Source organism: Moschus berezovskii, chromosome 4 (genome assembly GCF_049115385.1).
Source record: "Moschus berezovskii isolate FMDL1 chromosome 4, NW_MosBer_1.0, whole genome shotgun sequence".
Taxonomy (NCBI): domain Eukaryota; kingdom Metazoa; phylum Chordata; class Mammalia; order Artiodactyla; family Moschidae; genus Moschus; species Moschus berezovskii.
The window spans coordinates 24,005,043-24,018,677 of record NC_142463.1 but is presented as its reverse complement, the minus strand read 5'-3'; the positions used below and the strand labels follow the sequence as shown (position 1 = coordinate 24,018,677).

Genomic DNA, 13,635 nt, shown 5'->3' with positions numbered 1-13,635 from the left:
GCTCAGTCGTGACCGACTCTTTGCGACCCCATGAATCACAGCACGCCAGGCCTCCCTGTCCATCACCAACTCCCGGAGTTCACTCAAACTCATGTCCATCGAGTCGGTGATGCCATCCAGCCATCTCATTCTCTGTTGTCCCCTTCTCCTCCCGCCCCCAATCCCAAAGTCTTTTCCAGTGAGTCAACTCGTCACATGAGGTGGCCAAAGTATTGGAGTTTCAGCTTCAACATCAGTCCTTCCAATGAACACCCAGGATTGATCTCCTTTAGAATGGACTGGTTGGATCTCCTTGCAGTCCAAGGGACTCTCAAGAGTTGTCTCCAGCACCACAGTTCAAAAGCATCAATTCTTCGGCAATCAGCTTTCTTCCCCGTCCAACTCTCACATCCATACATGACCACTGGAAAAACCATAGCCTTGACTAGACGGACCTTGGTTGGCAAAGCAATGTCTCTGCTTTTTAATATACCATCTAGGTTGGTCATAACTTTCCTTCCAAGGAGTAAGCATCTTAATTTCATGGCTGCAGTCACCATCTGCAGTGATTTTGGAGCCCAAAAAAACAAAGTCTGACACTGTTTCCACTCTTTCCCCATCTATTTCCCATGAAGTGATGGGACCAGATGCCATGATCTTTGTTTTCTGAATGTTGAGCTTCAAGCCATAGGATGTCAATAAACATTGGTTGCTATTTTTGAAATGTAATGAATAAGTAGTTCTGGAATTTGCTCACTTAAAAGGCTCTTATGAACATTAACTATATACCAGGGAATGCACTACAAAGTGAGAACGTAGAGATGTATGTAACATATCCTAAATCCTTAAGGAACTCACAGTCTAGTGGCAGAGCAATGTGTTAGTCCCAGTCTCCTGATAAGCAGATGCAGACAGGGTTGAAAAGTATAAAAATTTTATTAGGGAAAATACCTGTGAGAAAAAATGTGGAAAGAGCCATGGAGCCCTGGAGACCTTTAAGTCTATGAGTCTAACAGCAAGCAAAGGCACGAAGGATGGTTGGATGAAAAGTTCAGCAACGTCCCTGGGGAGTCCGTGAGCCAAAGTCACAATCTGGAGGAGATGGGTCCTAAGAATGGGTCTGCCTTAGTATTCAGTCATTAGGTTTTTGGTCAGGAGCAACCTGTGAGAAGTATAGCTTTGGAGAAAATGCAGCTGTGGATTTTGGACTGCAGGAGTTAGATTCCTAGACCAGTCATGCTTCTCTGTAGTTGGAAGTTTGCAAGTACACTGTCACTGCCAACACAGGAAAATGCATGAGTAATATAGGGGGTGGGCACAGAGGAAAGGTGGCTAGCCCCCTGCCCATATCTCCATGTCTCAGAGATACTGGAGAAAGAGATACCTCAAGGACACAGAGCTAGCCGCATCACAGCCATTGACCATACTTACTGAGCTGATATAGGAGGAAGGAACAAGTCACCCAGGGGAGGATGGTGATCAGTGGAATGACTATCACATTGTAGTTCCTGCACTTCTAATAGTTAGAAACATATGTGAGTTCTGCTCCCACATCACTTATTTCCAGAGTTTATTTCTAGACATATTCTTGCAGAAAAAGTCTTTTTTTTTAAATGTTCATCTGTTTCCACTCTAAACTCATTTAGAACTGGAGTGTTTTGGTTGGATCCCAAAATCACTTGAAATATGGGCTGTGATCAAGCCGTGTGTGCTGATGACTATAGGTGGTGTGCAACCCACACAAATGGAAACAGTATTCAGACTCCCTACCTGATCCACCCATAAAGGCACCAGAACAGTGACTCTGAATAATGACCTGATTCCTGATCTCCAAAAAAAACATTGGAAGAGGTCCTTGTGCCTAGGACTTTGAAAAAACAGAAAAGCAATCAGTTGGCAAGAATTAACTTCAGATAGCATATGATAATTTTTTGCAATAATTAATGGAACACAGTTCCCAAAATCCACACTCCTTTGCAGTGTGATGACATTCTTCCCATGAGAGGTGGGATCTGTTTCCCCACCCTATGAGTCTAGACTGGCCTTACGAGTTCTTTGACCACTGTAACGTGGCAGATGAGACACTGTAGGCATGTAGGCATTAAAATCCCTTGTCATTTTGCTTGGTGCTGTTAGAATGCATCTGTCATTACGTGAAGGAGTCATCTACCTTTCTAAAGAATGAGAGACTATGTGAAGGAAAACTCAGGTACCCTAGATAACAGTCACACCAACTACCAGACATGTGAGTGAGACGATCTTAGATCACGCAATCCTACAAATGACTACAATTGCATTAGGAATCCCTAGTGAGATGAGCAGAGCTTCCCAGCTGAGTCTAGCCTAAATTGCTTATAAATACAGTTGTGATCAAATAAATGATTGTTGCCTTAATCCACTGAGTTATGGAGTGATTTGTTATGTAGTGCTAGATAGCTGTCATATTATAGACTTAACTAAGGTTTACTACTACTATATATGGGATTTCCAAGTGGGACTACCAGTAAAGGACCCGCCTGCCCATGCAGGAGAAAAAGGTGACAAAGGTTCAATCCCTGGGTTGGGAGGATCCCCTGGAGGAGGGCATGGCAATCTACTCCAGTATTCTTGCCTGGAGAATCCCATAGACAGAAGCCTGGCAGGCTAGAGTCCAGGGTCACAAAGAGTCTAACATAACTGAAGCAACTTAACATGCACACACTGCTATATAGCCAAAGATAATTATTAAATGTTCCCAAAATTTTAACAGTTTTGAGATAGATTGGTTTATTAGAAAGGCCTTAGGATTTGTCTTTGCAAATATGAGTTCTGGTCATCTGAATTTCTCATCTAACCTCTTTAAGCTTTAGTTTTCTCACCTCCAAACAAGAAAATACAATTCTAACTGTATAGACTTAGTGTGAGGACTGAATAAATAAAAGGTAGTAAGTCACATTGTGAGTAGCGGATGGAATTAGTCAATAAATGTGAATTTAAACTATCTTTCTTCAACCTTACATATTGTGGGTGCTTCAAAAATAAATGTACATTTTCATTAAGTCCTGCTCTCTGGTTGATTTAGAAGATTTAGAACATTTCTCTCTTACTTGGTATCTTGCTTAGTACCTTCATATCACTAAAAGATTATACTAAATTAAACTTAATAGCAATGATTTACATTGTTTTACTCATCAAACAAGGATTTGAGAGTAGATAGATATGTGTTTTCCCGAATTTATTAGATGACTACTGAGGATACAGAAAAAAAGGTATTAATTAAAAAGTATGTGACCAGGGGAATGCTTAATGAGTACGAGATTTACTTTTTGGGTGATGAAAATGTTCTGGAACTAAATAGAGATGGCGGTTGCAAAGTACTGTAAATGTACTGAATAGTTCACTTTAAAATGGCTAATTTTGCTATGTGACTGTTACCACATTTTTTTTTAAAGATGTGTGGCTCATAACAATAATGATCTGGGTTGGAATTGATGAAGTTGTGAAAAGTGAAATAGAAAAATGCAAGGACCCCTGAAGGAGTAGAGAGGGACTGGTGTAACCAGTTTATCAAGGGATGATTTGGTTGTTATACTTATCAAGGGGGTCATGGGGAAGAATATAGAGAGCTATTTGGGTGGCCAGGCAATCTGTGAGTTAGAAGAGAGGGATATGTTTTGCTGCATCTGGGCTGTTTCTTTCTTCCCTACAAATGTGGTACTGACCCCTGTGTCAGTACTTTCTCTTCTATGGTTTCACTAGTCTAGAATGCTGACTGGCTTCCCTGAGATAAGAATTTATATGCTAATAATGCTTTTTACTTCATGAGGGAAGCCATCTCAGAACCAAGAGTGAGAAAATGGGATTTTATACAGAGAAGGAAGTAAATGTACATAGATGTGTTTTTGGCTTACTTCAGGTTGTGTGATCTAAACTCTAGTGGCTTCTGGGGAAACAGGTTCCAGGACTGTAGCAGCAGATACATCAGCGGAGTGAGTCACAGGGTATAGAACGAGTAACTAGGGAGGTAGGTGGTACACAAGCCCACAGCCCTCCCAGCTGGCCCACCTGTAGCCTGCAGCCTCATGGGCCTGAGTGAGCGTGTGGGCACCAAGCAGGTCACAGTGTTGCTTGTACCTCAGCAACAACAGGGAAGCCCTGGGTGGAGGAGGCGAGAGTTGCGTGACGCAACATGTGCGGCCAGGCTCTGTTGGTTTATTCCTGAAACTTAAACATCTAGAACTGCAACCACATGGGCCTAGCTCTGTGAACAGATAGAGCACCAAGGCAACACAGCTGCCACATGAAGGTGGAGCTCATTAAGCCTCACTCCAGTGAAGATAAGCCCCAAGAACTCAGTTGGTGCTAGTCATCTTCCTCATTTGGTCATCAGCAGCATCAAGGAAAATGCTTGGTTGAACAAATCTGGGGAGGTGAATAACTTGGATGGTTATTCTTATCTGTTATTGTTATTTAGTTGCTAAGTCATGCCCAAGTCTTAGTGACCCCATGAACAGAGGATAGGGTCCTCTGTCCACTATCTTCTGGAGTCTGTATGAATTCATATCCATCTGTTGCCCTCTTCTTTTTCTGCCATCAATCTTTCCCTGAATTAGGGTCTTTTCCAATGAGTTGGCCCTTTACATCAGGTGGCCAAAGTATTGGAGCTTTAGCTTCAGCAACAGACCTTCCAATGAATATTCACTGGATGAATGAATACGCCATTGAATATTTCCTTTAGAAGTGACGGATTTGAACTCCTTGCAGTGCAAGGGATTCTCCAGTGTCTTCTCCAGGACCACAATTCAAAAGCATCAAATCTCCCACGCTCAGTCTTCTTTCTGGTCCAACTCTCACATCTGTAGATGACTGTTAGAAAAACACATAGATTTGACTACATGAACCTTTGTCAGAAAAGTGATGTCTTCTTTACTTTCTGCCATCATCTGCATATCTGAGGTTGTTGATATTTCTCCAGGAAATCTTGATTCCAGCTTGTGATTTATCTAGCTCAACATCTAACATAATGTACTCTGTATATAAGTTAAATAAGCAGGGTGACAATATGCAGCCTTGATATACTCCTTTCCCAATTTGGAACCAGTCCATTGTTCCATGTCTAACTGTTACTTCTTGACCTGCATACAGGTATCTCAGGAGACAGATAAGGTGGTCTGGTACTCCCATTTCTTTAAGAATTTTCCACAATATTTTGTGATCCACAAGGTTAAAGGCTTTATTGTAGCCATGAAGTAGAATCAGATGTTTTTCTGGAATTCCTTTGCTTTCTTCATGATCCAGTGGATGTCGGCAATTTGATCTCTGGTTCTTCTGCCTTTTCTAAATCCAGCTTATACATCTGGAAGTTCTCAGTTCACACACTGCTGAGGCCTAGTTTGAAAGATTTTGAGCATAACCTTGATAGCATATGAAATGAGTGCAATTGTACAGAAGTTTGAACATTATTTGGCACTGCCCTTCTTTAGGATTGGAATGAAAACTGACCTTTTCCAGCCCTGTGGCCACTGCTGAGTTTTCAAAATTTGCTGGCATATTGAGTGAAGCACTCTAATAGCATCATATTTTAGAATCTGAAATTACTCAGTTGGCATTCGATCACTTCTACTATCTTTGTTTGTAGTAATGCTTCCCAAGGCTCATTTGACTTCACACTCCAGGATGTCTGGCTCCAGGTGAATGAGCACACCATTGTGGTTATCAGAGTAATTAAGACTTTTTTGTATAGTTCTGTGTATTCTTGCTACCTCTTCTTAATCTCTTTTGCGTCCATTAGGTCCTTACTATTTCTGTCCCTTATGATGCTCATCCTTGCATGAAATATTCCCTTGGCATCTCCAGTTTTCTTGAAGAGATCACTAATCTTTCTCATTCTATTCTTATCTGTACTGTTTCTTTAATGCTATCCTCCAAATCACAGGAATTTGGCATTGTCTTGTGAACATTTACATTTACATACCCTAATACCTAGCAGTTCCACTTCTAGGTAAATATCCAACAGAAACTCTTAAAATGCATACCAGGATACAAGATTGATCATGGAACCCTGGTCATAATGGTAAAAATCTAAAATTTATTTTCAGTTCAGTTCAGTCGCTCAGTCGTGTCCGACTCTTTGCGACCCCATGAATCACAGCACGCCAGGCCTCCCTGTCCATCACCAACTTCCGGAGTTCACTCAAACTCATGTCCATTGAGTCGGTGATGCCATCCAGCCATCTTACTCTCTGTCGTCCCCTTCTCCTCCCGCCCCCAATCTTTCCCAGCATCAGAGTCTTTTACAGATAAACAAATAAACATAATGAAATAAACTAAGTGTAGGCCCAGATAATTGTACCTCATGAAGCATGGATTATCATTAATTTAATTCTATATACCCAGCATTCTTCAAAACACATTTTTATCTTCTTATTCTGAATCTCAGTTGCATCACAATATAGAGCACTTGAAATTCCTAGGATACAGTGATTTATTTATTTACCACCTTGTACATAGTGCTTTCTTTTCCTGTTACGCTCTTTTCAAAGGCTTTCCTTCTCATCCTCTAGGCCTCACCCTAAGTGAACAGTTTTCCTTTGGGAAGGAACAGTGGGGCATTTCTAGAGACCAAAACATAGACAATTTCTTAGTCTGTTTAGCCATTAGTAAAGATATGGTGATATGACCATTGGCCCAGCATAGATCAGTTGATACTTCAATTATGTGGTAGGTAGAATAGAACCATAAAATTATGATGAGCTTCCTAGTAGAGAGTACATATTTTCTTAGACAGGAAACTGAAAATAAGGACTATCAGGCATACGGGAAAGTGTGAACAAAGGCACAAAAGAGGGAAAGCATAAAATAGATTTCAGGAAGAATGAGAGGTTCTGTTTGTGTCATGTGAATAAAGAGGTAGGAAGCTGGAGTCCAATAAGTCATCCATATTGATCTAGGCCTAAAGTTTGAAAGATCTGAGTATCTTGTTAAGAAATCTGTACCTTATACTGAAGACCATGTGAAATCAGTGAGTGATTTTTGGCAGGGAGGAAATAAGCAAAGCTCTTATTAGGAAAACTATTTGACACTAGTGTATAGAAAAGGCTGGATGGAAGACATTCAGAACCTGTACACGGAGCCAGAATATACACAGTAGGTGTGGGTATCCATTGTGTTTGAAAACTTGCTTTTCTGAAACAAGAAATGAAGCTTTGTCCAAAATGGCAGTAGCGGGGGAGTCATGAAATCAAAAGCCATGAGGATTATCAGTAAGTCAGAGTGCAAGTAAATGCAAGATTCTGAGTATCGCAAGCAGGACTCCTGCCTTTATGTGACTGTAAAGTAGGGGGCAATATCAGAAAGCTCAAAAGAACTTGAAGGGCCTTTAGAATGCCAGGTTGGAGATGTGAGGCTGATTTATTTGAAAACTAGAGTAACAATTTTATAGGACATATAAAGAATGTAAAAAGGACTGGTGGTTGTGGGCTGATGCTTTGCCTATGGGAATTCAAATTATTCTTGATGATACCACTTTATCCCTCTCAAGTCTCCAATCTATGCCATGCAAAGACTTCTGCACAGAGAAGTTAGAAAAGTACCTAAAATAGCATACTGGAACTCTAGTGGAATCAGCCACATATTAATATCAAGATAACTGCACAACAAATTTAGACCACTACATTATTCTGGAAAAGTAGGCAGGTAGACTTTTGAGTCCCTGACTTCCCTGAGTACAACCTTGGAGCTCTTGGCTCCCTATAAAACATTAACATGACAAATTATAGAGTTTTGATCATGCCAGATATAGCAATATTCATTTGTTTAATTAAACAATCAAAGCTGCTCTTAGTGTGGCTCATTTTTTTTTTAATGTTAAAAATAAAATTAAACACATAATTAAGCTGACAAAAGATAAAGACCCTGGCACTCTGAGTTGAAGGCAGTTAATTCACATGGATCTGGGTCCCTGAAGGCACCACAGTTTATTAAATTTACCAAGGCAGGGATGTGATAAAATATTTTATGCAGTTCTTTAAGAGCTAAATGGCTCTGATACTTTTAAAGTTCACAAGATGCAGTCAATTAGGTTGCCTTTTTAGCTAGTTCTTGTTTCTCTTTTTGAAGGAGTCCAAAACCTCAAGTTGGGCCCTCCTCCTTTATTACTTATGACTAAAAGCATTCATAGACTACCAATGGTTGGTCACACAATCAGAAATTCCCAAGTGGAGAGACCCCAGGAGCTTATTAACAGAAATGAATCGACAGGAACAACAGCAACAACAAATACTCAGCGTGCCAGGATTGAATACGATTCACCTGTGAGTCTCTTTCTACCTTCCCTGCCTCTCTTTTTAATCTCCCTCGCTGCCTGCCTCCGTTCGTCCCTCTTCTGCATGTTCCTCCCTCCCTCCCTCCCTCCCTCCCTCCCTCCCTCCCTTCCTCCCTCCCTCCCTCCCTCCTTCCTTCCTTCCTCCCTCCCTCCCTCCCTCCTTCCTTCCTGTCACCTGTCCCGTGTTCCTCCTCTTCTTCCTTTCCTCTTTTTCTTTCCCACCCTCCTTTCCCTTTTCCATTTTTCATTTATTCCTCCTATACCATTTACCTCCTGTCTTATCACCTAATCAAGAATATGCTATTCATTAAATTCTCTTTCAATTTTGGGGCTCAGGAGTTAATGGTAGTTCCCTAGTTGAGGTATGAATATTCTCTACAAAACTCTCCAAATTTGGCATTTGGTCTCCACTTACATTCTTCTAGCCATAGCCATTCATCACCTTCCCAGAAAATGTGTCTTAAAGTAAAGTAAAATTTGTCTCCCTGAATTTTCTCATTGAGTGGATGATTTTTTCCTTAATAATCTCTTCTTTGATACTTCCACCACAACCTTCTTTCCAAATCTGGAAAGTCTCTTTATTGTCATATCTGTGTACCATGTCAATTTCTGCCTTAACACCTTTGCTCTTGTTAGTACTCTATGCCCTGAAATTCTTTCCTCTGTCTAAATTTTGAAGTATCATCTCACTGACCTGACCCTCACTGAACTGTGTTAACATTTCTGTTTAGAACCAGCCCGATGTACATGATGTTGACTGGAACATTTCAGGAATGTACATTACACATTGTCCACTTAGGAGCTATGTAAAAGTATCACACTACTGATCGTTTATGTAAAAGCAAGAGTAGTAAAGAGTTCTGAGAAGGCACTAGCTACCACACAGTGGGGAGCTGAGAAAGCTTCATGTGCTGAGAAGATCTCTGGTTGCTCAAAATTTATAGAATCCCTAGTCATATTCAGTTGAATAATCAAATGTGCAGGGAGAAGATGAAACCTGTAGGTGTCCCACAGGTGAGCAGATCACAGTGACTGGATATAAAAGGTAGATGATACTCCAGAATTTAAGCAAACAGATATCATTTTGATTGGCCTATCAGTAGGTATCAGGTGACAAACTGAATTCCAGAAATGCTAAGTGACATTCCAAAAATATACGCTTACTGGGTAGCAGACTTGAACATGAATATAGAACAAAGCCATTCTAGAAAGAAAAGACTACAAGCATGTCCTCAGAATCAGAGCTCTGGACCCCTGGCCTCTCGGAGCACTTTGATTATACCTCTGTCAGTTATCATAGTTTGTCTAAGATTTCAGTTGCTTGTATACCTCTTTGCCTCTTCCTTAGGCTAAAATGCTCTCTGAAAGCAGAATCTGAGCCTCATTCTTTTTTTTTAATCTCAACACAAAATTCTTGGTCTTGGACCACTGGGTGATAAAGGCTTTAATGAATTGCGTCTGAACTTCCATGTATCACTTGGTGGCCCAGCTCAGGGCTCTACCCCACTCCTCTAATCTAAGTTCCATCCTTCTAGACTTCTAATTGGTCTCTCCACTGGTGTGCCTGCATTCTCACTCCCACACGACTCCCACATCTAGGTGCAATAGATATGTTCCTAGAACTATTCCAGAGTAATTTTATCCTCCTAAAATATATCCCTTGGCACTATCACAGTCACACAGCCTATAAAATTCAGTATAAATCCTTCACTTCAGCTTTTAAGGTCCTACAAAATATGACTCTAACCCCTTCACAGTCTTATTTCCTATATCTCCACAAATTGGACTGTATCCTAGTTCTCCAAACATGCATAAACCATACCCACTCAGCTTTCCCAGCTCTTTGCTTTTTCCCAGGCTGACCTATAGACCCAGAATGTTGATTATTCTCTTTTTATTGAATATTTTTTTTTAATCTTTTAAGGCCTATATTAAATGCTATTAATACCTTCTCATTAAACCTTTCCTGATTACCAAAACTGATAGCCTCTTCCTCCTCTAGCTACCTTTAGGCTTTTTTTTTCTCTTTTTTTTAGTAAACATCCTACATTTTAAATTAAATCACAGTTATAATGTGTGATTTTATCCATGTATTTATTCATTTACTCAACAGACATTTATTGAACATGAGTACCTGATTTTCTGCCGTGTCCTTTACAAGTTGAACAAGATTGGGAAGTCACTTCAGCTGAAGGGCTTAGAGTCCAATGGAGTATATGAGATATTTGTGAATATCTTTAGTATGTTTTCAAATATATATATATATATGATGTGTTAGCCCTAAAAATAAGTGTGAACAGAATCATATAGAAGCAAAGGGGAAGATATAAAAGCTTTAATTACTAGGAAGGTCAGAGAATCTATCATAGCTTAGGCAACATTTGAATTTGATCAAGGAATGAGTCCATGAAACAAGGCAAATTGGAAGTGGTCAAATAGGATATGGCAAGAGTGAACGTCAACATTTTAGCAATCAGCAAACTAAAATGGATTGGAATGGGTGAATTTAACTCAGATCACTATCATATCTACTACTGTGGGCAAGAATCCCTTAGAAGAAGTAGAGTAGCCATCATAGTCAACAAAAGAGTCCAAAATGCAGTACTTGGATGCAATCTCAAAAATGACAGAATGATCTCTATTCATTGCCAAGGCAAACCATTTAATATCACAGTAATCCAAGTTGATGCCCCAACGAGTAATGCTGAAGAAGCTGAAGTTGAACAGTTCTATGAATACCTACAAGACCTTTTAGAACTAACACCCAAAAGAGGTGTCCTTTTCATTATAGGGGACTCGAATGCAAAAGTAGGAAGTCAAGAAATACCCGAAGAAGCAGGCAAACTTGTCCTTGGAGTACAGAATGAACCAGGTCAAATGCTATTAGAGTTTTTCCAAGAGAACACACTGGTCATAGCAAACACCCACTTCCAACAACACAAGAGAAGACTCTACACATGGACATCACAAGATGGTCAACACCAAAATCAGATTGATTATATTCTTTGCAGCCAAAGATGGAGAAGCTCTATACAGTCAGCAAAAACAAGACCAGGAGCTGACTGTGGCTCAGATCATGAACTCCTTATTACCAAATTCAGACTTAAATTGAAGAATGTAGGGAAAACTACTAGACCATTCAGGTATGACCTCAATCGAATTCTTTATGATTATACAGTGGAAGTGAGAAATAGATTCAAGGGATTCAAGTGATGAGATCTGATAAACAGAGTGCTTGATGAACTATGGACATGTTCATGACATTGTACAGGAGGCAGAGATCAAGACAATCCCCAAGAAAAAGAAATGCAAAAAGACCAAATGGTTGTCTGAGGAAGCCTTACAAATAGTTGAGAAAAGAAGAGAAGTGAAAGGCAAAAGAGAAAAGGAAAGATACACCCGTTTGAATGCAGAGTCCCAAAGAATAACAAAGAAAGCTAAGAAAACCTTCCTCAGTGATCAATGCAAAGAAATAGAGGAAAACAATGGAATGGGAAAGATCTCATCAAGAAAGTTAGAGATACTAAGGAAACATTTCATGCAAAAATGGGCACAATAAAGGACAGAAATGGTAAGAACCTAAGAGAAGCAGAAGATATTAAGAAAAGGTGTCAAGAATATGCAGAACTATATTGTTCTTCATGACCGAGATCTTTATGACCCACATAGTCATGATGGTGTGATCACTCACCTAGAGTCAGACATCCTGGAATGGGAAGTCAAGTGGGCCTTAGGAAGCACCACTAAGAACAAAGCTAGGAGAAGTGATGGAATTCCAGTTGAGCTATTTCAAATACTAAAAGATGATGCTGTGAAAGTGTTGCACTCAATAGGCCAGCAAGATTGGAAAATTCAACAGTGCCCACAGGACTGGAAAATATCAGTTTTCATTCCAATCCCAAAGAAAGGCAATGCCAAAGAATTCTCAAACTACCACACAATTGCCCTCGTCTCACATGCTAGTAAAGTAACTCTCAAAATTCTCCAAGCCAGGCTTCAGCAATACATGAACCATGAACTTCCAGATGTTCAAGCTGGTTTTAGAAAAGGTAGAGGAACCAGAGGTCAAATTACCAACATCCTCTGGATCATCAAAAAAGCAAGCGAGTTCCAGAAAAACATCTATTTCTGCTTTATTGACTATGCCAAAGCCTTTGACTGTGTGGATCACAATAAAGTGTGGAAAATTCTGAAAGAGATGGGAACCAGACCACTTGACCTGCCTCTTGAGAAATCTATATGCAGGTCAAGAAGCAACAGTTAGAACTGTACGTGGAACAACAGACTGGTTCCAAATAGGAAAAGGAGTACGTCAAGGCTGTATATTGTCACCCTGCTTATTTAACTTATGTGCAGAGTACATCATGAGAAACACTGGGCTGGAGGAAGCACAACCTGGAATCAAGATTGCTGAGAGAAATATCAATAACCTGAGATATGCAGATGACACCACCCTTATGGCAGAAAGTGAAGAAGAACTAAAGAGCCTCTTGATGAAAGTGAAAAGGAGAGTGAAAAAGTTGGCTTAAAAATCAACATTCAGAAAACGAAGATCATAGCATCTAGTCCCATCACTTCATGACAAATAGATGAGGAAATAGTGGAAACAGTGCAGACTTTGTTTTGGGGGGCTTCAAAATCACTGCAGATGTTGACTGCAGCCATGAAATTAAAAGATGCTTATTCCTTGCAAGAAAAGTTATAACCAACCTAGACAGCATATTAAAATGCAGAGACATTTCTTTGCCAACAAAGGTCCATCTAGTCAAAGCTAAGGTTTTTCCAGTAGTCATGTATGGATGTGAGATTTGGAGTATAAAGAAAGCTGAGTGTCAGAAAATTGATGCTTTTAAACTGTGGTATTGGAGAAGACTGGAGAGTCCCTGGACAGCAAGGAGATTCAGCCAGTCAATCCTAAAGAAATCAGTCCTGAATTTTCATTGGAAAGACTGATGCTGAACCTGAAACTCCAATACTTTGGCCACCTGATGCAAAGAACAGGCTCATTTGTAAAGACCCTGATGCTGGGAAAGATTGAAGGCGGGAGAAGGGGATGACAGAGGATGAGATGGTTAGATGGCATCACCAACTCAATGGATATAAGTTTGAGTGAACTCTGGGAGTTGGTGATGGACAGGGAGGCCTGGCATGCTGCAGTCCATGGGCTCGCCAAGAGTTGGATATGGCTGAATGACTGAACTAAACTGACAGAAGGAATGAGTAGGAGTTTGTTGAAATTGTAGAAGAATGGTGGCTCAGTAAGGTGGATATTTACTACATTTTAATGAGAGGGGAAAATGTTTTCTTCATCTCTTTAGTCTCTTTCACTCTGCCTTGCATATGTTGAATAACAA

The 13,635-nt window shown here is 40.2% G+C and overlaps 1 protein-coding gene across 1 annotated transcript in view; it reads left to right on the top strand.

Moving 5' to 3' along the window:
* The window catches only part of AGBL4 (AGBL carboxypeptidase 4), a 1,400,873-nt gene that overhangs the window by 698,560 nt on the left and 688,678 nt on the right, over positions 1-13,635 (top strand). The gene's annotated exons all lie outside the window — the stretch shown is intronic.